Source organism: Euprymna scolopes, chromosome 7, assembly GCF_053919585.1.
Source record: "Euprymna scolopes isolate OS-2025 chromosome 7, ASM5391958v1, whole genome shotgun sequence".
In the NCBI taxonomy this organism is placed as follows: domain Eukaryota; kingdom Metazoa; phylum Mollusca; class Cephalopoda; order Sepiida; family Sepiolidae; genus Euprymna; species Euprymna scolopes.
This window is the reverse complement of record NC_136488.1, coordinates 25,372,465-25,396,486: the sequence shown is the minus strand read 5'-3', so window position 1 is coordinate 25,396,486 and position 24,022 is coordinate 25,372,465. Positions and strand designations below refer to the sequence as shown.

General features: G+C 31.7%; 1 protein-coding gene across 1 annotated transcript in view; it reads right to left on the bottom strand.

Moving 5' to 3' along the window:
- The window catches only part of LOC145279657 (uncharacterized), an 82,869-nt gene that overhangs the window by 41,351 nt on the left and 17,496 nt on the right, over positions 1-24,022 (bottom strand). The window lies entirely within an intron of this gene.

Genomic DNA, 24,022 nt, shown 5'->3' with positions numbered 1-24,022 from the left:
CAACCCTCAGTCTAAGACCTCCTACCACCATTCAGTTTCTTTTTAGAAAATAAACCTAAATGGATTTATATTCATTCCCGATAATACCTACTGTGTTTGTCATCTCTTCGTTTTTTTGTCTTTTTCTTGCCTGTGTCATCTATTAGTTGTAGGGTCGATTGCCACCAACAACAAAACTATTTATCTGATCTGGCTGAAATTTTGTAAGAACCTTTTTTATGATAAAGTGCCACAAAGTAAGTATTATGGTATCCATTCAATGTATGGTTAGGGATTAATAGTGATTAATTGGGATTAGTATTTAATGACAAAAATGAGCACAAATTTAATCATATTCAATCATCAATTTGGCAAAAAATTTTATTATAACTTTTTATTTATATTTTTTGCCCGTTTTTAATTGTCTGAAAAGTCTCTTCCTCTCTCTCTCTCTCTCTCTCTCTCTCTCTCTCTTATATATATATATATATATATATATATATATATATATATATAATTTTAAATAAAAGATAAGGAATAAAAGTTATATATAACTTTATTGCATCATCAAACCAATAAAGAAAAAATACAATAGAAAAATATTATATTTTGGCTCTTCTCTTCTGATGAGAAGTATTTAGCTTTGAAATGCCATGGCCTATGTTATATAGTTTAACGAATGTCTATATAAATATTTATGTGTATAAACTTGTGTCATCTAGTGTGTTGTTTGTAATTGTGTCTGTATATACTTATCAATTTGTTCTTGAGTAGTATTCCCTTTCTTATACCTGTAAATGTTCCTCAAGTGGATAGTTGAGTGTGTGCTAGTGTATATACACATTTACTACATTTTCAAATACAGTTCATGAACGGGACAAAAAGGACATTTCTTTAACAAATGATGAATAACATGTTTCTGGTGGGCACATATCTTTTTCACTGACTCTTAAGGATCTGTAAACGCTAGAATTTTTTTTTTTTTTTTTTTTTTTACAAAGGCATCACCACATTATCAAGGCCCAGAGGCCACTCAAGGATAAGGGTTAAAGAGTGTACAGTAGAAATTGGTCAATATAGTAATCATTAGTAATGAAAATTTGGTAAATTTAATAACTTATATGGAACGGCTCATCAAGAACTTATTTACTTTAGACTTGAACACAACCATATTGTAGTCAGCCGGAAAGCAGGAAAACGGAAGACAATTCCACAGGCGTGCAGTTCTAAGAAAGAAGCTTTGCTCATGGAATCTACATTTAGGTTTAGGCACAGATAAAGAGTGGGGGAAATTATTGATAGTGTTTACAGCTAGACAAGTGTTTCTTGTGAAAGTTTTGCGAGGGGGGACCATAGATTGAAGCTCAGTTGAACACTTTCCATGAAAATAACGATACATCAGAGACAAACTCGCAACATCTCTTCTGTGAGATAGAAGTTGCAAGGAGGAGAAAAGGACATCTCCTACGAGGCTACGAAGTCTATTTTGAACTCTATCAAGGCAGGACAAGTCCTTTCTAGCAGCTCCTGCCCAGATGTGGCAACAGTATTCCATCCTTGGACGTACCTGGCTCTTATATAGATAGAGAATAGCATCAGCAGTGAGATATCTACCGGGTCGATAGAAAGATCCCACCATTTTTCCAGCGGCCTTGGCAACAGATTTGATATACGTGTTCCATTTAAGATCAGGAGTAATGGTCAAGCCCAGAAGCTTGTCAAAACTTGAGGCCTCCTGAAGACGAGAGCCATTCATTTCAATTGATGACAAATGTGGATTAGAATGTTGATGATGTAAAGAGAGAAGCTTGGTTTTAAATGCATTAAAAGTAACCAGCCACTCCTTTCCCCATTGTACTACGTGCTCAAGATCAGAGTGGAATGAAGTTAAAGTTATTTCTTACATCTCTACCTACTGCCTACTCGGATGCTTCCTGTGAATATCAAGAGATTGGCGCCCATCAGTCTTGACACAGACTCTCTCTCCAACTAATTGCCTGGTCTGTCTCCATTTGACTGAATCTCTCTGACTAAATGATTACGTGTATATATAAAAAAAACGATCTCTTCGTTTCATTCTCTAACGTCAGATCCAGGTCAGTCATTATTGTTTTGGTAAAACTATAAAATGTATTTGTTTATGTAAACAAAACATTCCAATCCTATATTATTTAAAATCTATGTAAACATTTTTATTGTTTTACATATTTATCTGGTTTAATTATTCTTAAACATTCTTCTGCTATAGAAATATTTTGCTATTCTTATAACATTCATACCAGTTCGATTGTCCGTCACTCACACCTCTACCTGGGAAATCAGACGTTGCCCAGGCCATAATCCAACGTTCCCTTATCAGCATTTTTCAATTTGTTTCCTACTCCAGCCCTATCCTACTATTCATAAGCGGACAATCCCTAGATTACATGTTACCGTGACATATGTTGGGTGTGTTTTTAACAGTAATTTGTATAATTTTTTAGTTTTAACACATTTTTCCAAACTTCATGTATTTAACAGTCAGCTCATCGCTATTTGTCTTGTTCACATATATCGTTAAACACTGTATGATTTTCGAACCCATTAAACGTTTTAAAGTAAGCAAAACCACTAAAAACTTCTCCAGAGTAACTTATCTCGCCTTTGATAACATTTATTTGTTATATTTAAAAAATTTTGACCACTTCTTTATACCTCTGTGGATTGTAATACAAACTCGATTTTTCTATCCTATTCTATTCGCATTGATCTGATGATATAATAAAGTTATTCTTCATCTTTTATTTAATATATTTTGTGGGGGTCGCCTGGCCTTTTTTTTGGAACTGACTTCCTCCACAAATAATAAAAATAAAAATAAGAAATCTTATGTGCAACACAAACGGAGGTTTATTTCTGGAATAGAAATAACAAACAATAACAAGTTAAAACATAGTTCTCAATATTTCAGAGTTCCTTTTTTTGAGTTCATATGAAAGATGGAGAGTCTCTTTTTTTGTGTTCTTTGAATGTTCAAATTTGTAACAGAGACAATATTAATGTTCGTCTTTAAAAGAGAGTATTAATGCACGGAGCAGTGGAAATGAAATAATTGATGTTTGCACGCGTGGTAAGTCCTAATGAGAAAGCGTTGAATGAGTCGGAAGAGTTTAAAGAGACGAAAGAATGCTCGAAAGGCTAAGAGACTAAAGAGATAGATTTTGTGTTTGTGCATGTTTATATTTGATTTGATCGGCTCCAAACGAGCTCTAGAAAATTAGTTTTAAAATGTGTCCTAGGAGGAATTCCATTGGACGGAAGACATCACATGGGGTGCTTTCAACTAGGTCCGCACCTTTGGTATATAAAGGTCACGCCGGAATTTGCGTGGGTGTCATTTTTCATTTTTTTAACGCGCCAAAACAATCAATTGCACTGCGCGCCTAAATTGTATTTAACGATTTTAAATTTGAATATTAAACTGTGCCAACTGGCACAATTTTAATTGTTCCTCTTAACAGTGTTGACGTTTCTCTATCATGATAAGTTTACTTTGTTAAAAATATTTTCTTTACTAGCTCTATTCCTCTAGGATTGAGTTTCTTTAACTTATCTCCGTACGTTTAATAAGGAATTTATTCTCCTTTCCTCTAAAAATATACTGACTCCTAATGAGGCCTAAAATAAATTTATCTAAACTTTAAAAAAGGCCATGATTAATGTAAGATGGAAAACATATCATTATGATTTAGAATTAAAATCTATCAATGATAAATCCTCTCGCATAAATTCCAATAACTCTCTCAATAACTATGACCTACTTAACTCTAGCCTTTCATGAAACTCCTATAGAGAAACGAAGACAGCCAAAAGACTACCTGGCCCCTTCTATGGTTTAAAATAAATTTCTTTCCCAAATAGAATAACCTTTTAGATGATTTTAAAGAGGCTTTAATTAATTTAGCTAAGAGAATCAAAATTTGGAAACAAAATTAAATACCCTTACCCTGCTAATACACAAAATCAATAATTTCATTAAAAAAAGAATGCGTTACCAAAGATTTTTGTACTTGCTGACAAAACTAAAAACTACTATAAATTAAATTACTTTACCTGTGTAATTTGCAAAGAACTTTACAAATTTTATAGAGTTGCTCTTCCTCATTCTATCCATCAGATAAAAAATGAAGCAAAGTCTTTATTTGAATCCTTAAGTAATTATACAGAGATTTTAGTTCCTGTTACTCCAAGGGTTTCTCTTAAAGACCAGAACAAAATTTTTTTCAACAACCCTTCGATTAGATTGATTTGTCCCTCTAAATCTGATCTAGGTAAAATTAGTAAAAATTTTTAGATAGAATTATTCCTAGCTTCCAAAAAGAAAATTTACTCACCTCTCTGGCAAAGTAATCAATTGGTTTTCTAATCTTAAACATAAATCCCATTTAAATTTTAATACCTTCGATAGAGATAACTATTATCAGTCAATTTCTACAGTACTACTTAAGAAAGCTGTAATTTTAACTAAAAATAATTCTGATTTTATTAACCAGGAAAGTAAACTTATACTATTTGCCAGAAAATCTCTCCTCACTTTTTAATAACAAACTTTGGATGAGGAAAGATACCCTTTACAATTTTGATATTATTACGGGTCTCTGCCTCAGTTAAATTACTGATTTAGTTGGCTTTTTCTTCACAAGTGAACTTAAAATCAAATTCAATGGTAGAAACTGAAAAGAAGGTCTATTTAGAGATGACGCCATTCCGTTTTCATCACTAGGGCAAGAAATAGATTATATAACAGAAATATAAATCAGATCCGTGATTTCTTCAAAGACTTTAGACTCACTCTTACTTTTGACAATAAGAAAAAAACCTCCAATTTTCTAGACATTACACTTAACATACATTTTGGCCTTTTTAAAATTTATCCCTGTTTTATATTCATAAATTCTTTAACCACGTCAAATTTATCATTAAATCCATTATTCCATCTATATCTAACAGAATTTCTAAATGCTCAGATAATAAATCTATTTTAGAAGAAAACTCCAATTTCATAACAATGCCCTCCATATCTCAGGATACTCACAAGGGATTTCATATTCTAATAATAACTCTTGTAACCCTAAATATCGTAAGTGTTCAACTGAGCTTCAATCTATGGTCCTCCCTCGCCAAACTTTCACAAGAAACACTCGTCTAGCTGTAAACACTATCAATAATTTCCCCCACTCTTTATCTGTGCCTAAACCTAAATGTAGATTCCATGAACAAAGCTTCTTTCTTAGAACTGCACGCCTGTGGAATTGTCTTCCGTTTTCCTGCTTTCCGGCTGACTACAATATGGTTGTGTTCAAGTCTAAAGTAAATAAGTTCTTGATGAGCCGTTCCATATAAGTTATTAAATTTACCAAATTTTCATTACTAATGATTATTATATTGACCAATTTCTACTGTACACTCTTTAACCCTTATCCTTGAGTGGCCTCTGGGCCTTGATAATATGGTGATGCCTTTGTAAAAAAAAAAAAATAAATAAATAAATAAAAAAATAAAATAAATATAAAAACCTAGCCACTGACAGTAATGATATAAACAATAAACATATATAACTCTGACTAATTTAAGACGCAATAAAGATACCAATAAATCTAGGAAACCAAGGGGAAAAATACTTTATGATTCAACATTACAATAATAACTTTAAAACCAACATCCCCAAAGAATTTTAAAGATTTTTGGAAAATTCTTTAAAATACCCAATAAATATCATTTTATACTAAATAAAAAATACTGTGAAAATTTCTTTCTCTACCATGCCGAATTTAGCACAAATTATAATAAATTACAACAATAGGAAAATTAATTATGCATAAAATATTAATACACAAAACACCATTTCCTTGAATTGCAACAGCCAAGTTTCCCACAAATGTCCATTAAATAATGATTGCATATACAGTGGCATTATTTATTCATACACTGTGACTGAGTTGCCTCATACTAACCTTAACAGCAATAATATAAACCGTATTTCATACCCCACTCTTTATTAAATCAAAATTTTATTGATAACAATCAGGAACATAACCCATCTAATGTTACTCCTCCCCCAGAATCTATTAATAATGATGTCCCCTCTGTAAATCTGATGACTCAATCTACCACTTTTAATTTAAAACCTACACTTACATATATGCATCATCTTTTCCAATTAAAAACATATCTCATCTCACATATATTCTTTTAAAAGTATAGACAATAATAATAATAATCACACTTCCCTAACAACTTTAGTTAGATCTAATCGAATACTTTTCTTCTTAAAATATGCGATTAAAAAACAAATAACCCTTATTCCCCCTGCTCTAGATTCTGCCAACTTTGCACCTCAGAGGCAGCTCTAATAATATTCTCTTATAAAAATAAAAATATTAATGTTATAAACTCCAAGAGTGAAGTAATTTTCCATTGCAAACATAGGACAAAATTGAAATAGGTCCATTTATTTGCCCCAACAGATACCCCCTCCATCTTCTCATTTACCTTAATAACCTGTGTATATATATATATATATATATATATATATATATATATATATGAAAAGAAATCAAAACTATAAATTAAAATTTACAAGGAAATTTATCGTTCGACAGAATACTCCAAAAGCAATATTTTAGATATTCTTATTTCACTGAGTTTCAAAGAATGGTTTTCTTTGGAGGAAAGAAAGAAATTAGCAAATTATTAGCATAGCCGAGCTAAGAATTTGCTGGTTATAGCATTAAATGAAACAGCACTTTATGATGGTTTGTCATGAAATGCAAAAAAATATGTTCATATCGGTTAAAATATGTGAAAAATGGAAAGACAGACTGAATACAAGCGGTCCAGAATGCATGCACTCAATTATAAATCCAAGAAGCAAAGAAAAGTTTGTTTGTTTTTTTTTTTCAAAATTTCAATGTCAGCCAAAATGTGCAAATAATTTCCGAGTGAAAAATAATCTAATTTAGCTGGAAAAGAAATCCAATATAACTTAAAGGAATATAAAAATCTATGTGCAATTGCCGAAAATGTCTAAAAAGCATAAAGTTAGATCAAATTTCAATCACTTAAAATCAATCAATTCATTTACTTCTATTGTTGGTCAGGCGTCTACTGGCAAAACAAACGTTATATTTAAAAATTACGTCAAATCAAGTTGAACGTGCAAATGTGTAGGCATTTATACAGACAGCATAAATGATCCAGATGGAAAGAAATGCATGATACAATAGGTGTTTTCTAGATCATTCTAATCCTAACATTAATAACGAAAAACTAAATTAAAAAATGATAAAATCATAGCCATTATAAAGTAATAACAATATCAACAATTTCAATAATAATAATAATAATAATAATAATAATAATAATAATAATAATAATAATAAAATTAAGATAAATATTGTAGTAAAAAGTTAAATGAAATGATTAATGAAAATGAAATATGGAGATAATAGAGGTATTGTTACCATAAATTAAAAATTTGGGGTACCATTGTCATTAATAAAGTAAAAGAATAGTAAGACAATAATACTATTAAATAAGCAACAATACTATTACTGCCGATCGAAGCAATGGTTATAAAGTTGCTACCAGCAATAATGAGAAATACTAAAGATTGCAATTATACTGAACATTAATTAAATTAATAAAATGTAATAAATTTAATAATACTAATTATAATAATTATCATACTAGTAAAGATAATACAGAATAATGATACTAATGACATTAAAAAATTTGAGTTTTGGTAGTTTCGCAAGATGAGTTAGAAGCATTTAAAAATATTTGTAAAGTAATTTAGTAAAAGGCCGAATTCCTTTCTGCCAATGACTTGAATTTCTAAGTGTTTCGATTTTAATACATCAGCATAAAAATTCCTACTTTTCAGTAAATTTCTTTATTTTTTATTAAGTTTTATTTCCTTGTTTTACATTTAACTGCCGATAGTTCACTTCTCTTAAATAATTGTGACTTTTTGGTAATTTTGCGAATAAGTATTTTTTGGACTAACATTTTTAAGAGCAGGGATACCTTCCCCACTTAACTTTAAGGTTTTCTTCAGTTTAGTATTTTTAAAGGTTTTATTGGGAGTCATTACTTTGCCCGGAGAATTTTTCATTTACCTTTGAAATTTCAACTTGATGAGATTTTACCATTTTTTTAAAAAATGGGTACCATTTGGTTTCTAATATTTTTCCCCTTTGCTTCGGATTCCTGAAGCTGATTTGGTCGAATGTTAAGAGAATTTGGGTCAGCAGACTTAGACTAAGCCATAATTTTTATTCTGTTTGGCCTTTTTGTTTTTGATGAAACTGATTCTACTTTTCTGTAAAATATAGATATTAGCAGTTTCAGATTATTTGGTTGCTTTATTGTATATGTGCAATGCCAGATTTAATATCCTTTGAGTCTTTTAATAATTTCTGTTTTCTGACACTTTTCTGTTAATTTTTGCATAGTTAAATTCAGTTCGTTTTCTCATTCTGTTTTATTCTGTCTGGCCTTTTTGCTTCTGATTTTGCTTTTTATAGAACGTGGAAATTGGCAGGTCCCATAAATTAAATTCATACATCCTGTCTGAACCGCATACATTCGTGGCATTCATTAGTACATAGACGTTTAGTTTTTTTTAGTTTTTTCCAATAGTGACGATCAAAAATTCTCCTTCAAACTTGATTTGTGAACCGTTAATGGTATTTGCTGTTTTGTGTGATCTTAAAATTGTGGATCTATTCAATTTTTTTCCATGTATTTAAATTTAATATCTGAACCTGAGTCTAATTGTATTTTGATTTCTTTATTCAGAATCGCTAGACATATTTGCATAAACCTTCTCTCCTTATTTTCAGTTTTCATTTTACTTTTACTTTTATTCCTGCAATGGAAACTTTCGTGTCCTATGTTTTTACATGTCAAACATTTTTTGACAGATGTATGCAGTCTTTCCACATCGATTACAAGGGGACGGAATTTTTCTTTCTGAAAATTCTATTTTAGAAGTGTGTGGATATGTGTGGCCATTTTTAGTAGCCTGCATTTTATTTGTTACATGCGTTTTAGGTTTGGCTACTTTTTTTATATGTGTGATACCAGATTCGATAGATTTTGAGTCTTTTTAAATAAATTCTATCTTCTGAGAGTCATCTGTGAATTGTGATAGTGTTAAACTTGGTTCGTTTTTTAATTTTGTTAGAACATGCCTTTTGATTTCAACATCTCAGTTTGATGTCATTCCTTGTGCAAATACTAGACATTCAAAATTGTCCGCATAGAGATCTGATGGTGTAAATTTGTTGAAATGTTTATTAACCATGGCCACATATGTTTGAAGTCATCTTCATCGTTTTTTACCAGATTCAAGTATTTCCATCGTTTATGGATGAAAGAGATTTTCGTGCTAAAAAAATAGATAGCTGCAAAGTTTTTTGTGGTGAAATAAAATCCACAAATTCATTATGCCCAGCAATCTCCAATTTCCAGAATGGAAAACAAACTTTTTTCTGGTCTGACCAATGCTGACAGTCTATATTAAAGAAGTCTTTGTATCTTCTATTGCAAGCTGAAAATGAATTATCTTCTCGTACATAGCAGAAGTTGTCAACCGCATTCCATTTGGAATCTTGTGAAAATTCTCAGTTGATGCATTATTTTTTACGACATGTAACTCCTCCATATGCTGTTAATGTTTATGTTGTTAGACCTGTAGTTTTATTAGTAGTTGTTGTTGTTGTTGTTGTACCAATTGTTCTTGTATTTGTTGTTCTTTTTCATTTGTGCATTTCTGGTGTTCGTATAATTGTTGTTGTGGTATTTGTAATTTCACTAATTATTTTAACACTCCCTGAAGCACGTCCATTTTTTTATGGTTGGTAAAAATAAAGAATTCACAGTTGCTCTTTCTTTTTAAAACCGTGTTTGATTTTACAAAGGTTTAGGTTTTTTAGAAAAACTGAAAGGGGAACAAAACAGTAACTCATTTTCAACCAGTTTTGCACTAAAAAATAAAAAAAAAAAACGCTGGGCATATCTTTTCCTCCAAAGCAAAATATATCTATTATATTAAGGGAAAAATGGGTAGCGCATTTGTTTATGTCCACGAAAGCCTTTTTGCGTTGGGGTTCTCGTGTCGGTTAGATTCCGGGAGAAGTTTTCTTATACTTCCTAGATTTTTTTGATTGTGTTTTAAAAAATTCCCTTGTTGTTTCAAGTGTTTGTCTTTTTCATATAAATAAAGTGAAACTAATCGAATGCAACAGCCAACTCCCGGCATTTGAGTCGGGTAGTATCTGTTCTGTAATTGGTTCTTGGTTTTCCTCCACATTAAAAACGACCTTTATGTCTAATTTGCTTTCGTGGGGAAGCAAAAAATACCACAAAAGAAAGTGGAAAGCTTAACTGGCTCCAGGCCAGGTTTTAAAGCAACTTTCATTTTTGCACTGACTTCTTTGATTCTTCAGTGATTTCCTCACTCATTGAATTCACTATCCACTATGACGTAATGGTTAGCAAGAAAGACTAATTACTCTACATTTTCGAGTTTGATTCCACCTCTCTCTATCTTTTTTTAAAATTTTTTATTTCGTCTTTCTGCTAATATCCTCCACCTGGGCAAAAGTTAATTACCAACTCATTTAATTCACTATCTTTTTTTTTTCACATTCTTTTCCTCCTTTGCAGTACTGCCTGCCTACTACCACACTTCCAAACACCTGGGCAACGCTGGCCACCCCTGCTAGTTTTTTTTTTTATTAAAGAAAAAAATATGTATGTGGCTTAGAATTTTACTGAAATATTTAACAGAGGAGAATAAAAAAACACGAAAATCTGTACCTGTTTTTTTTTTTTTTTTTTTTGTACCAACTGCTGATTGTTACTTTAATAGTAGTGGATGAACAGAGAAAGGGCAATAAATAAATAAATAAATGAATAAAAATATTCTTCCTCACCTTTTTTTTTCTTAATGAGCTTAATATTGTAAGTTAACCTAATAAATTTATCCACATTTGTTAATACTGCAGTATTTTAATTCATTTCTTCTTTATTTCTTTATTGGAACTTATAGAAAATCAAAACGGCGGAGGCAGCATGAGTGGAGTAGAGAATGAAAAAGGAATTAAAATACAGTTGTATTAAATGTGGATAAATTTGACTTACAATATTAAACTTATTAAATTTAGAAGATGTAAGAATATTTAACGGTAAAGAGATCCAGTTAGTCTAAATTTTGTTAAATCATGGTTTTAAAAGGTTATTTTATTTGGGTGTAAATGACAAATTATTTCTTTGCATTTAACAGAATTATTAAGATTTAAAAAAAAAAAAAAAAAACAATTTATATTGGCAGATTTACACCCCACAAGGGTGTACCTGCCATGTTTGATATATGTCAACAAATGGTAACCATTTGTAACAAGATGAAGACCGTAGTGTTCACCAGTACAAAAGTGTAGTTCTAGGTGGTTCTGATTTCAGAACACCCAAGAAAGTTCAATAGCATGGTCTTGGTCACTTATACAATGATGGGGTTCGTGCGTGAATTCTGTATTCCTTGCCTCATCAGTGGTCCATAGGAAAAAGAACAAAAATTTTAAAAAATAAAAGAAATTATAAAAAATATTGAAAAAAAAAGTGAACAACTCAAAGTCTCCAGGAAAATATGCGTGCTGTAGGCCACTATCCACCAGCGTTAGGTTAGCTGACCTTCTTTTCCTGCTTGTTGTCTCTTGGAAGAAATCAACTCCAATATTATTTCAACAATGGATGGCATTCGTTTGTTATTGAGCCACAAATTATGTAGGCAAAAATAAAATAACTCCAATTGAAAGTCCTTGTTTTTTTTATAAAGATTAATTATTAAATAAACTCTGGATGCAATACTATTATTTTACAGATATGTAAAAAAAGATCTTTGTGATTTCTCTTTATTTTCAACAACACAGCGTGTGTGAACAGTTGCTCAAAATAGCTTTTGCGAGGACTGATTGTCTCCATTTCCTCTCTCTTGCAGTCAGTGAGCGGGGTAGGTGTAGCGTGGGTGGAGAGGTGTCTAGACTCAACTCTCAACTGCTCAAAACTGGTGAAAAATGCTCTGCACATCTTATAGTAGGGTAATGGGTGAGGGCGGACGAGGTCTGAGGGTTTAATTCAGCTAATTTCTTCATCATGTCAAAATTGAATTTGCCCTGATTGGCTAAATTGGTAAAATAACCTGTGCATATTAATTAAGTAACTTTCCACCAGAAGTTCCTGACACAGTCAACTCTAAAACCTCGACCTCAGGAACATATCCAAGACAAAACAATTATGGCTACAATTCTACACCTTGTCATGGTTTCCTTCACAAAACAATATTATTATTAAATATTATTATCAATCTCCTAATTCCGCTGAAGTTATTTTTCCTTCTTTTGGATTGCATCACCAACAAACAAATTGAATCAGCAAGACAACCAGGGATTGTTCACAATAAAAAGCTCCAATTCAGCTTTAATTTAACTGTTACTGATGTAATTTTTGATCATCACAGGTGGTTGAGTCACAAAACCAAGAAGTAAAGTTTTTAATCTGTCCCATTGCCAAAATATTGCATCCTTGTGCCTGTTTTACAAGTATTTTAATAGAATGTGCTCCGATAAACTTGAAGCACTTTTACTCCCTCAACGTAAATAACCCTGACTAACTCAACAAGCAGCAAAATCCCACCTCTGCACTCTGAAAATCTCTAGATGCTGGAAAGCTTTCTTCTCTATGAATTTTTTCGAACTGCTAGACTTTGGAATTCTCTCCCGGGCCCCTGCTTCCTTGACTGTACTGACATGCAGAATTGTAATGTGAACAGACATCTCGTTGCTCATTTAAGTGGAACTGTGCCTTGTTAGAGGTGAAATAACTGTTAAAAAAAGATCTAATTTGGTACCAGTCAAATTTCTCAACTTGTTTTTTCTCTACAACTAGTCTATCAGTCTCCTGCTTCCTTGTCTTCCTTAATTGAAATGTGTTTACACCTGTTTATCCAGCAGCAATTTCTTTGAATATGTCCAGACCACTATAAACAGTTACAACACAGAGCTGACTCAATAATAGGAAGTCTCTGTCATCAAAATGCACACCATAAATCCACTGTATTTAAGCCATGTCACTTCGTCTGCATCCTCAGAAAGACTAAGTTAGTTGAAGTTCGCCATTTACTCTCATGTAACATGGTGAGTTTTGTTTTTGAGTTGCCGACAGAACAAGCCACTAAGTAACGTCAGTATCAGTAGTAGCACTGACAACAGCAGGTATTGGTTAACAATTTTGAATCTATGCTTAACTCAACACTGATTCGTGCAAGCATTTAGCTTCTTTTCTGGCTTGTCCAATCAAATGCCATATCTCAAGCGAGTTTACTTCCTCTTTCTAAACCAAAAGACGTGACTCCCATCTCATCACATTGTTTGGACCAGCCTCCAAATTTCTATCTTTGAATGCAACCAAAATTTTGTTGTGCCGCTTGGCCTTGGGTTCAACTTCAGCAAGAAGATCCAAGAATCCAACATGATCCTACTGAATTTTCGACTTTGAAAAGAAGATTGAAGAATCCAAGATCTTACTACTATGCACACAGACTTAATAATGTAACACACACACACACACACACCACCTATGTACACAAAACATTCTCATCTGTGAACTCTTCTTTTCCTTTCAAACATGACATTCATCCTATCATTTAATCTTCTCTCTTGCCTGCTAATAGCATATTTATTTAACACCACGTGGACCTTCTAAGTGTATGTCTTTGTGCATACTCGTAAATGTATTTGTTTTCTAACACCGTTCTCTATCATTTCCTTTTATTATCACTACAACGAAGACGACTTAATAAAGTTGTTTTAAATGTTAGAATGAGGCTTCGCCTTTTTACTTTATAGGATCACAGAGAGATATCTTTTTCTTTTCTGCTGGAAGAAATTCTATTCCTTACATGAGTACCTACTTGCTTCAAATGCATTCAGTCGGGACGTAACTTATTTTTTAGGAAATTGCTGAAAAAACAAACAAACAAACAAACAAAAAACTTACAGCATTCCATAATGAAAACAAAGGAACATAGGAAGAAACATCTGATCTCAATAAAGCTTTGTAAATTCCTTGTTGGAAAGACATTGTTCCATAGGAATGTTGTCCATTCAACTTTCTGTCACACAATCATTTTTTATAAGAACGAACACAAAATACAAATTTAGTCTTTTTTTTCATGAAAACGTTTGGAATTATTTCTCTTTGCAATATTTACATTTCTTTTTGCTTTTAAATATTCTTCTCTCTCGGCAGATGTGCTTACGAGCCTTCCTAGGTGTATGGTTCGTTTATGTATGGTAAATTATTTTTCTGAATGCAATATTATAGACACTAACATACGTCCCAAATATCATGAAATTTGATATATGAATATTTGTTATTTACACAAATATTTTGATTTGACATGATTGTCTTCCCTTCGTAAATCAAATAATAACGAGACAGAGAATAAAATGGCAACTCACAGAGCTAGCCTCAAAGTTTTCTTCTGTTTGCAATTTCGTATACAACATATAAATACGAAACCAAGGATTAAAATAAAAAGGAAAAATACAAAAGTAAAATGATAAGGAAAATATACTGAAAATAAAAAAAAATAAATATCCAGTACTGAACATAAAAAATGGCAAGTAACTAGCAAGGTCCTTGACTGGTATTCTTGTAAAATCTCTTTAACAGACTGCAAGACACTGAACCAATCCATTAAATAAGATCAGGATCTGTTAATACATCACGTGATATGCAGCTGTAAAATTCATATTCACTTCCATCTGATGTCTTTAATGCTTGCTTAAACATATCTACAAAATATTGGTTGGTATGAAGCAGTTGCAGAAATATCTAAATTCTTTAATCTTTAACCGTAAAATGACTTCTATTATCAAAATCAAATATATTAAAATGGGATCAGGATCTGTTAATACATCACGTGATCCATTATCAAAAACAATTGTATCAAGAACAGCAAATCTTGTGGAGATGTAATACAAAACGTTAATAGCGCATTTGCACATAGGCATCTATCATTTGTTGAAATATTTCTAGTTCCATCTTGAAATAGAAAGTATTATTCGCGTAAGCAATCGTGCCTCTGTTTGGCCTGTCAGGTGACGGGATTTGGAGGGAAAAGGAGAAAAAAAGAAATTTTATAGATTGATATTTTCAAATAGTTACACACGTGCCAGTAATTTGCATATGAGGTGACATGTTGTCGATGAAAGGAACAAATTAACGGGAAAAAGAACATGCAAGTTCACGATCAATTGGGATTGAAATAGATAGATAGATAGATAGATAGATAGAGGGGGGGGAGAGAATAAGGGAACGTTTCATAATGGAAAAAAACATGAACAAAATTTTGACTTTGTTTTTTCTAAACTCGAAAGAATTTATGTGGCTGAATTAGGAATTAATTTCCGAAAAAAAAAAAAAAAAACATCGTTCGGTTATGAAAAACTATAGACAATCTTTCACACCTTTATACAGTTAATTGAATTTATACTTAATAATTTTGTAAGTTTTCTTCCTTTAATATTTTCAGATGTGCATCTAATAAATCGAGTTTTGAGAATATTTTTTCCTCCATTTAATTTTGCAAATATATCATCAGGACTATATAATGGGTAATTATAGGATCTTAAACAATCGTTTAGTTCAGTTGAGTAATCAGCACAAACTAGAATTATTTGTTACATAAACTGGTCTTTTTGGTCTAAAAATTGGTTGTGCATTATTTTTTTATTTGAATGTCACTTTTGTCTTTGAGCACCTTTTTAAGGCTTCAGAAAAATATCATGAAAATTTGATTTAAGTTCTCTTTTTAAAATTTTTCTATAATATTCGAATCTGTCTTTGCACAATTACAAAACATATTCATTGGTAGGTTCCTTAAATTAAATGAATCCATTCTGAATAGGCTTCGAGATCGATCCATAATAAATGTTTTCATTTTCATTGTTTTGTTCATAATTATACATTAGCATTCATGTAAACATATAAGTTTTTATCTGTTATTCCACTGGCATTAAAAAAAGTAATTAGCTTTGATTCGTCATTTTTTTTTAATGTTAAATTATCCATTAGAATCAATTCAGATCCTGTGGCAAACTGAAATTAAACATTAATATTTACAGTTACAAATGTTCCTTTTATCGTGAATTTTCTGTTTTTGTTTGTTTCTTTTGAAAGTGTGTATAAAATAGCTCTTTCTTCAATTTTTGTAGTGTCCTGGTATAGATTTATTATTCATTTATATTCTTGCACTGTATTTTGTAATATTTATTCTGAATTTTGATAATGGACGTGATCTTATAACAACATCTCTTGGGATGAAAGATCTTACACAAATATTAGACTTTTGAACATGTCTAGAGTAAGTTTTCCATTTAAATATTTTACATTCCTTATTTACTACTTCTGTAAATGAACTATAATCTGATTCCTTTTTGATTAAATTAAGATATGGCCCATATATATTAAAAAGCGAACTTTTTTTTATCATAAAATTTTGTAAATAGAAAAATGATATCCTTAAACAAAATATCTCTTGGATTTTTTTTGTAGTATATTATTTAACATACTTTTCAACCACAATAGCTTCGAATTTTCCAATCAACAGTCAAATTTTTTCTCGTCTGACTATGTATCTTTGAAAATATGCTGTAAATGTGCCCTTTTTTTCAAGACTGCAATTAAATTCTCCAATTGGGTTGATTACAGAATACCAAGAAAAGAATCAGTTATTTTGATCATTTTTACTTGAGAACGTCTCTAAGAATCTTGAAACAGATATTTTTTGTCGTTCAAAGTTTTCTTGATACTCTTTTTGAGTTTTTGAGTTTTGACATATTGTTTCTCAAGTGTTTTTTGAGTCGTGCCATGTTCTAGCTATGCCGTTTTAGTGTCTTTCTGTAAAGTTCTTCCATATCTTGCCTACAATGTTTTTTCTTATTTTTCTATGTCTTGACTATATTAGTTTTCTTATTGGTTTAAAACTTCCCACATAACACACTCAAAATCTTCCAATTTTTTTTCCTTAGTGAACTTTGTGTCTTGTTTGTAATTTTGTTAATACCATTTAAAATGATCGATTTCAAAATGAATAAGTTAGAGTAAAAAAAAAAAAAAAAAAGAAGAAGGACCCAAAGAAAAAAAAGAAGGAAAACGCTCCCTTTCGTTTTTACCTGATTCCTTTGTCTAATATGCTGCTTTTTTTTTTTTTTTTTTTTTTTTTTAAATAATAACTGTTTATTTTTTTATAGTTGTCATGAGAATAATTTCATTTGTTGCTGGTTATAAGAATTAGCAAGAACACTTCGTATGAGCATGGAACTGTTTCTTAACAATCGAAAAACGATAACGTATTTTATGTCAGTCCGTCATCTTACTTTCGTTTTGTTTCTTCAGTTTAGGGGAGAATTTTAGTTAAGAATTATTTCCCTTTATTTCCGCTTATAATAGGTATCTGAAGAAAGCATATATTTGACCGAAATATCATATAAAGCTTATTTCACATAAAGGTATCTATTATATAAAAAAGTTGTCTTTCTGTCCAGATAAAATTCAGAAACTACCAAAAATATATACTTACAAACTTTACATATTCTTATTTAGTATGACCATGGACAGGTAATGATAAAACAATACTGTAATATTAAGGAGTCAGAAAAAGTATGTTTAAGAAATAAAGGGAAATAATTGTAAAACTAGTTTTTAAAGTTATTTTTCCTAAACCAATTTAAGTGGAAAATTATGGAAATTAAAAAATAAGAATAAAAATGATAATTTAGGGAATTAGGAATACAAAGGAGTCCTTATTAATTCCAATGTAAACAGTTTTCATTTTTATTTGTTTGCCCATTTTTAAATTTATGATGGATAACTTGCGTAGTTTTATCATTTACTGTCAGACTGCCCGGCGTTACCCATTTGTAAGATACACTTAAATATGATATTTTAATTCATGCAGATTACATATTCATTATTATAGAGACAATTTTCTATCGATTATTATATTAATATAAAGTAGTGAAATCAAAACTAAAAAATATAAATATATGACTTGGGTGCCATCAGCTAGAATCGAAACCAAAACTTACAACCCTCTACCCTCATTCTTTAGCCTCTGAGCCACACACACACACACACACACACACACACACACACACACACACACACACACACACATATTAGAAGGCTATAGCAATGTGGGTTACCGGTGTGAGAATTGGTGTGGAAAATGAACAAAAACAAACAAGTGGAAATCTTGTAGAATAGTGAGATGCTATATGTTTATTTTTCAAAGACACATATAACATCACATATAAAATCAGAAAATGGGGACTTACTGTTTTTGGGGGGACTGGGATGGCTAATATCTTTGATATTTCGGGATAACATCCCTTTGTCAAAAAAAAAGAAAAAAAAGAAAAAGGTGTAAAAAACCGATGAGTGTTTCAAAAGAGAGAAGCCGCCATGGTGATGGGAACAGGAAGATAAATTTGGAACTACCACGCAGAAAACAAAGTCAAATTAATAGTGATGGGTTTTAAGTTCTAATTAAATCTGGTGTGTGATGATATATAACATTTTACTTTGTTAATTTATCAATACTTTATTTTATTTTTACTTTTAAAAAATTTTTTTTTTCCTTTTTATTTATAGATTCATTTCATTTAATTTATTTTTTATTTATATTTATTTTTATGCACATGTATGTATGTACTTAATTTACTTTAATAAAGTAAATAAACAGTCAATTTTTCTTTATTGGATGCGTTTTTTGTTACAATGTGTAATGATAAAAAAATCAAAGAAAATACTTTTTTAATGCAAACTTTTAAAATACATTTTTATTATATAAAACAGTTCTGAAAATAAAAGGAAACGTTTTAAGTAAAAAGTATTTTTATGTAAACTTCTAAAAGGATATATTTTTTATATTAAAATAGAAAAATGCGAGCATAAAAAGCAATATGGTTAAGCTTAAACATGGAAAAGAAAACGACAAGATATTCTAGTAAAAAATATCATAAATTTATAACTTAAAATATTGATTGATAAACTTTAATAATTGTTTGAAATGTGGTCGAAAAATGAGTGAGTGGTGAAGCTTTAAAGCAGTTCTAAATGACTAAAACTGACGCTTAATCATTTATTCAAACACGGATAAAACCATTCTGCAAAAAAAAAAAAAAAGAAAATATTTAACGGAAAATACTTTTTTATGTAAACTTTTAAAATATACTTTTTATTAAATAAACCATTCTAAAAAAATATTTCAAAGTAAATACTAAAAAAGTATATTTTTATATTAAAAATATATTTCAAAGTTTTTTATGTAAACTTTTAAAATATATTTTTATTATATAAAACTATTCTGAAAAAAAAAAAAAAAACAAAAAAAAAAAAACAAAACAAAAACATTTCAAAGTAAAAACTAAAAAATATTCTTTCATTATAACATATTTTTCCGAAACAGAATTAGTTTAAAGTAAACGACTACGTTTTATGTTAAATTTACAATTAAACTGAAATTACATAAAAATTGATCAGAAGGGACTTTTTCTTGATGTACACCGGCATTGACATTCATTAAACAGAAATTAAAAGTAAAAATGACATAAGTTTATTGAATTTAACCTCTCGTACTGTTGAATATTTTTTTGTGTGCATCCCTATAAGATTATAAACTAGCTGTATCCATCTGGCATTGCCCTGTGACTCAACCCCTGTGAGAACGGATTTAACAGTAATAATTGTTATAACAAAACTTAGTCAAAGCTTTTATTATGTGAAAGAATACAGAGCAATTTCCAATTGCCTCGCTGGCTTGCCCCCTGTTAGTTGGTGATGCAACTCAAACCACAAGGGAAAAATAACTGCAGCTGAACGGACGTGACTTAATAGTAATAATTGAATACTAATACTATTTTGCAATCAATTATACACCAGGGAATGGTATCGAAATATTGTTTTGGATTGGGCTTTGGGTGACGATGGTCCTTAGTCACCCTTCACAAAACCTACTGGCGTGAGAAATTCCTTGATGGAAAATGAGCTATTTGGGTGGTCAGATAGCTGTTAAACTCAGTCCAGGTGTTCCATAATTTCGGATACACCTGGATTCGAACTCTTATATCAGTGAACACCCACTAGGATCTTTGTTGGCTTATAGCCGGCATGCAGAACAGTCATTTAAATTTTTTATTTTTGTTTGTTTGCTCATTTTAGAATTTAAAGTAGACAACTTCTATTGTATTTATATTATTTAAAAATGTTTCATATTAGCAGTCGTCTGGGCCAGACTACATTAATTTTAAAAATTAATTATAGCTCAGTACATTATTATATTGCCAATAACATGGTACAATAATAACAAATGAAAATTGACTAGTCAGAAGCAAATTTTGATTTATTAGCTTAAATGCAATTTGTCTTTTACACTTCAAAAGCTTTTTTTCTAGTGGAGAATTTGTTTTTACATTGTGTTTTAATTTTCTAAAAAAAATCTCAAATGTTGAATGTCATAATTTTCCAAAGAAACCATTTTCCTTTGTTACATAGATGGGAGAGGCTCCTAAATTTCGATGAAAGATTCCAATACTTTGCTGAATTGCCAAATGCTGCAATTTTTACTGGTTTTTATCAACACCATTCACTTATATTTTATTATTAAAATTTATATTATACACTTCTTTACAGCCTCCTCATCAAGCTTAAGTGGTATTGTTCATGTCAAGTATTTTAAAAATTATTTAGTAAATCCTCTGTTGGATTTCGAGTGTAGAGTTATTGGGAGAGGTAAGTAAAATTTATCTCTTTGTTTATACGTCTTGCATTCAAAAATTAACGATGTTGATAAAAAAAAAAAATAATGGCTGATTTAAAAAAATATTATTTGCAATTTCTTAATTTCTACTTAGAATTGTCTCCCTTGGATCCTTTCCTTTTAATGCTGTAAAAATAAATAAAAAAATTATTGATAACTCGTGGCTTTAGATAATAAAAAATAGATACTATGAAAAGTATGTAAGAGCATCCAGAAATTGTTGTTTCATTGTTAGAAAAAAATTACTCGAATTAGGGAAGGATTTTGTAGTTTGTTTGAAACATTATGTGAAGTGTGAGAAGGCTGTGTTTGAGGGCTATGGCAATGCAGTGTATGGATACGGTTGATGTAATACATATTCATTATTGTCATTGTTATTTATTTTACTACATAGACCTTTTTTTTTTTACTTGGGAGTCACCACTTATCAAAGCCCAAAGGCCACTCAAGGATAAGGTGGTAGTGATAATCGTGTAAATTGGGTAAAATTTGATTATTTATGAGGACGGCTCAACAAGAACTTGTTTACATTGGATTTGAAGGCTACTATGTTGTATTCAACCAGAAAGCAAGCCAGTGGAACAGTGTTCCACAGGTGGGCAGTTCTGGGAAAATAACTTTGTTCATGGAATCTACATGTAGACTTAAGCACAGACAGAGTGGAGGAAATCGTATATAATGGTTGTAAAAAGTCGAGTGTTTTTTGTGAAAGTTTGGCAAGGGGGGACCATAGATTGGAGTTCAGTCGAGCACTTGCCATGAAAATAACAATAAAGCAGAGGCAGGCTTGCAACATCTCTTCTGTGGGGAAGAGGTTCTAGAGAAGAGAAAAGGGCATCACCTATCAGGTTTTGAAGTTGGTTTTGAATTCTATCAAGGCTGGATACGGCGCACTGAGCAGCTCCTGCTTAGACAGTGCTCCATTTTAGAGTGTGCCTGGCTCTTATACAGATAGAGTATTGTATCGGCAGTGAGATACCTATGGGAGTGGTGGAGTGATCCGACCATTTTTCCAATAATATTGGCATATTTATATAATAATATTTATAGATAGAGAGTGGAGGACATCGTATATAGTGGCTGTTTCCATACACTGCATTGCCATAGCCCTGAAACACAGCTCTCTCATACTTGAATTAGTCTTTATCGAAACTTCAACATTTAAGTTAGGATGCAAAAATAGCATTAGGCATTAAGAGTGTCAATTCAATTTCAGAATTTTTGGCTTTCTGACTATCAGTAATCTGTGTTCAAAGTTGAAAGTAGTAATGATGTTCAGTTTTTACTCATTTTTTACATTTAATCATCTTTTCACACATACCTCCCATCCATGGGAAATACAGTGGAATTTTAATATGTTAAATGGTGTTGTTGATAAAGGTTCTGCTCAATTCATTACTGTCAAAATTATATTGTATTATAGTCATCAAACAGATGCCAGGGTATGCTGCCTCATTCAAAGAATAATTATCCCCCGTTTTAGGGGGCAGTTGAATTGGGGTCATGACCTGTTTATTAGTCTTTAAAATTGGTAGGTAGGGAATCGAAATATATTAAGAAAAAGCTTTAAGACTCACTTCTATCCTGATCTCCCTCCACTCTCTCTCTCACACAAACACTCTCTCTTGATCTATCTCTACCCACCTCACTGGTCAGTGATTTGGAACGAAGCCCAAGTAGAATAAACCTCTTCTTATTAGAAGAATATTTTATTGTATACCTTTTGCAGTGAATTATACCTCTAGTGAATTCAGTGCCATACAGAAATTAAAAGGTACACTGATTTCCCTCCTCATACCACATTTTTTTTTTTTTTTTTTAATTCAATTTTCACCCCAAACAAGGCACAGTGCCACTTTGAAGCAGGGGGGTACTATTAGGGAATTAATTAGCGGGGTCATTATGACGGGAGAAGAGTAGAAAGATGTTTGTTAACATTACACTTGAACTTCTGCATATCATTGCAGTTGGGAAAGCAGAATCCCGGAAGGGAGTTCCAAAGACCCGCAGTTCTGGGGAAGAAACTATTGGAGTAAAAGGCTTTCTTGCACCTAGGGATCTCTACTGTAAAGGGATGAGACTTAGTAGCTTGTCCGGTTTGTCGGGGGTAGTTACGTTGGGGAGGTACAAGTGTTTGCAGTTCGTCAGAGCATTCACCATTAAAGTATTTGTAGAACAGGCAGAGGGATGCAACATCTCGTCGATGGGACAGAGGTTGAAGCCTAGATGACAGTTCAGGACCTATCAGGTTGGCGACTCTTTTTTGAACCCTGTCCAGGAGCGAGAGACAAGCAGCAGATGCACCAGCCCAGATGTGACAACAGTACTCCATACATGGGCGAATGATTGCCTTATAGAGGTATAGGATACTGGCAGGCATAAGTAGTTTTCTAGCACGGTAGAGGGAGCCAACCTTCCTTGCAGCAGCCTTGGCAATGCTCTCAATGTATCTATTCCAGTTCATATTCCCTGTAAACGTTAGGCCGAGGAGTTTAAAAGAAGTACTTTCAGGCAATGTGTTCTTGGCCATTGCTATTGGTGGTAGAGAAGGTATCTTGTAGTTATTGAAGGAAACAAGCTTAGTCTTAGCAGCATTGAATGTGACCAACCATTTTTGTCCCCATTCCACTACGGATTGGAGGTCATCCTCTAGTGTTTCTGCCATTTTCTTGGATATGTGTTCATTTGTTTTCCCCTCATATCTGTTATAGAGAGTGGTGTCATCGGCAAATATACCCATCTCCGAAACAATATTATCAGGGAGGTCGTTTATGAATATCAGGAATAATAGAGGTCCAAGGATAGACCCCTGAGGTACTCCCGCATTTATGTCATATTGTTTGGATGTACGTCCGTCGAGGACAACTTTGATTTTTCTATTACTTAAGAAGGATTTAATTACATTATGAATTCTTCCAGTGATTCCATATGATCTAATTTTCCTTAGAAGACCATCGTGCCATACCCTGTCAAAAGCCTTAGATATATCAAGGGCCACCGCTCTACCCTCCCCTGTTTTATCCAATGAACGGTATATACGTTCAGAAACTACAGTTAAGATATCTGCTGTTGAACGGGCTTGCCTGAATCCATATTGTTTGTCAGTCAAGAGTT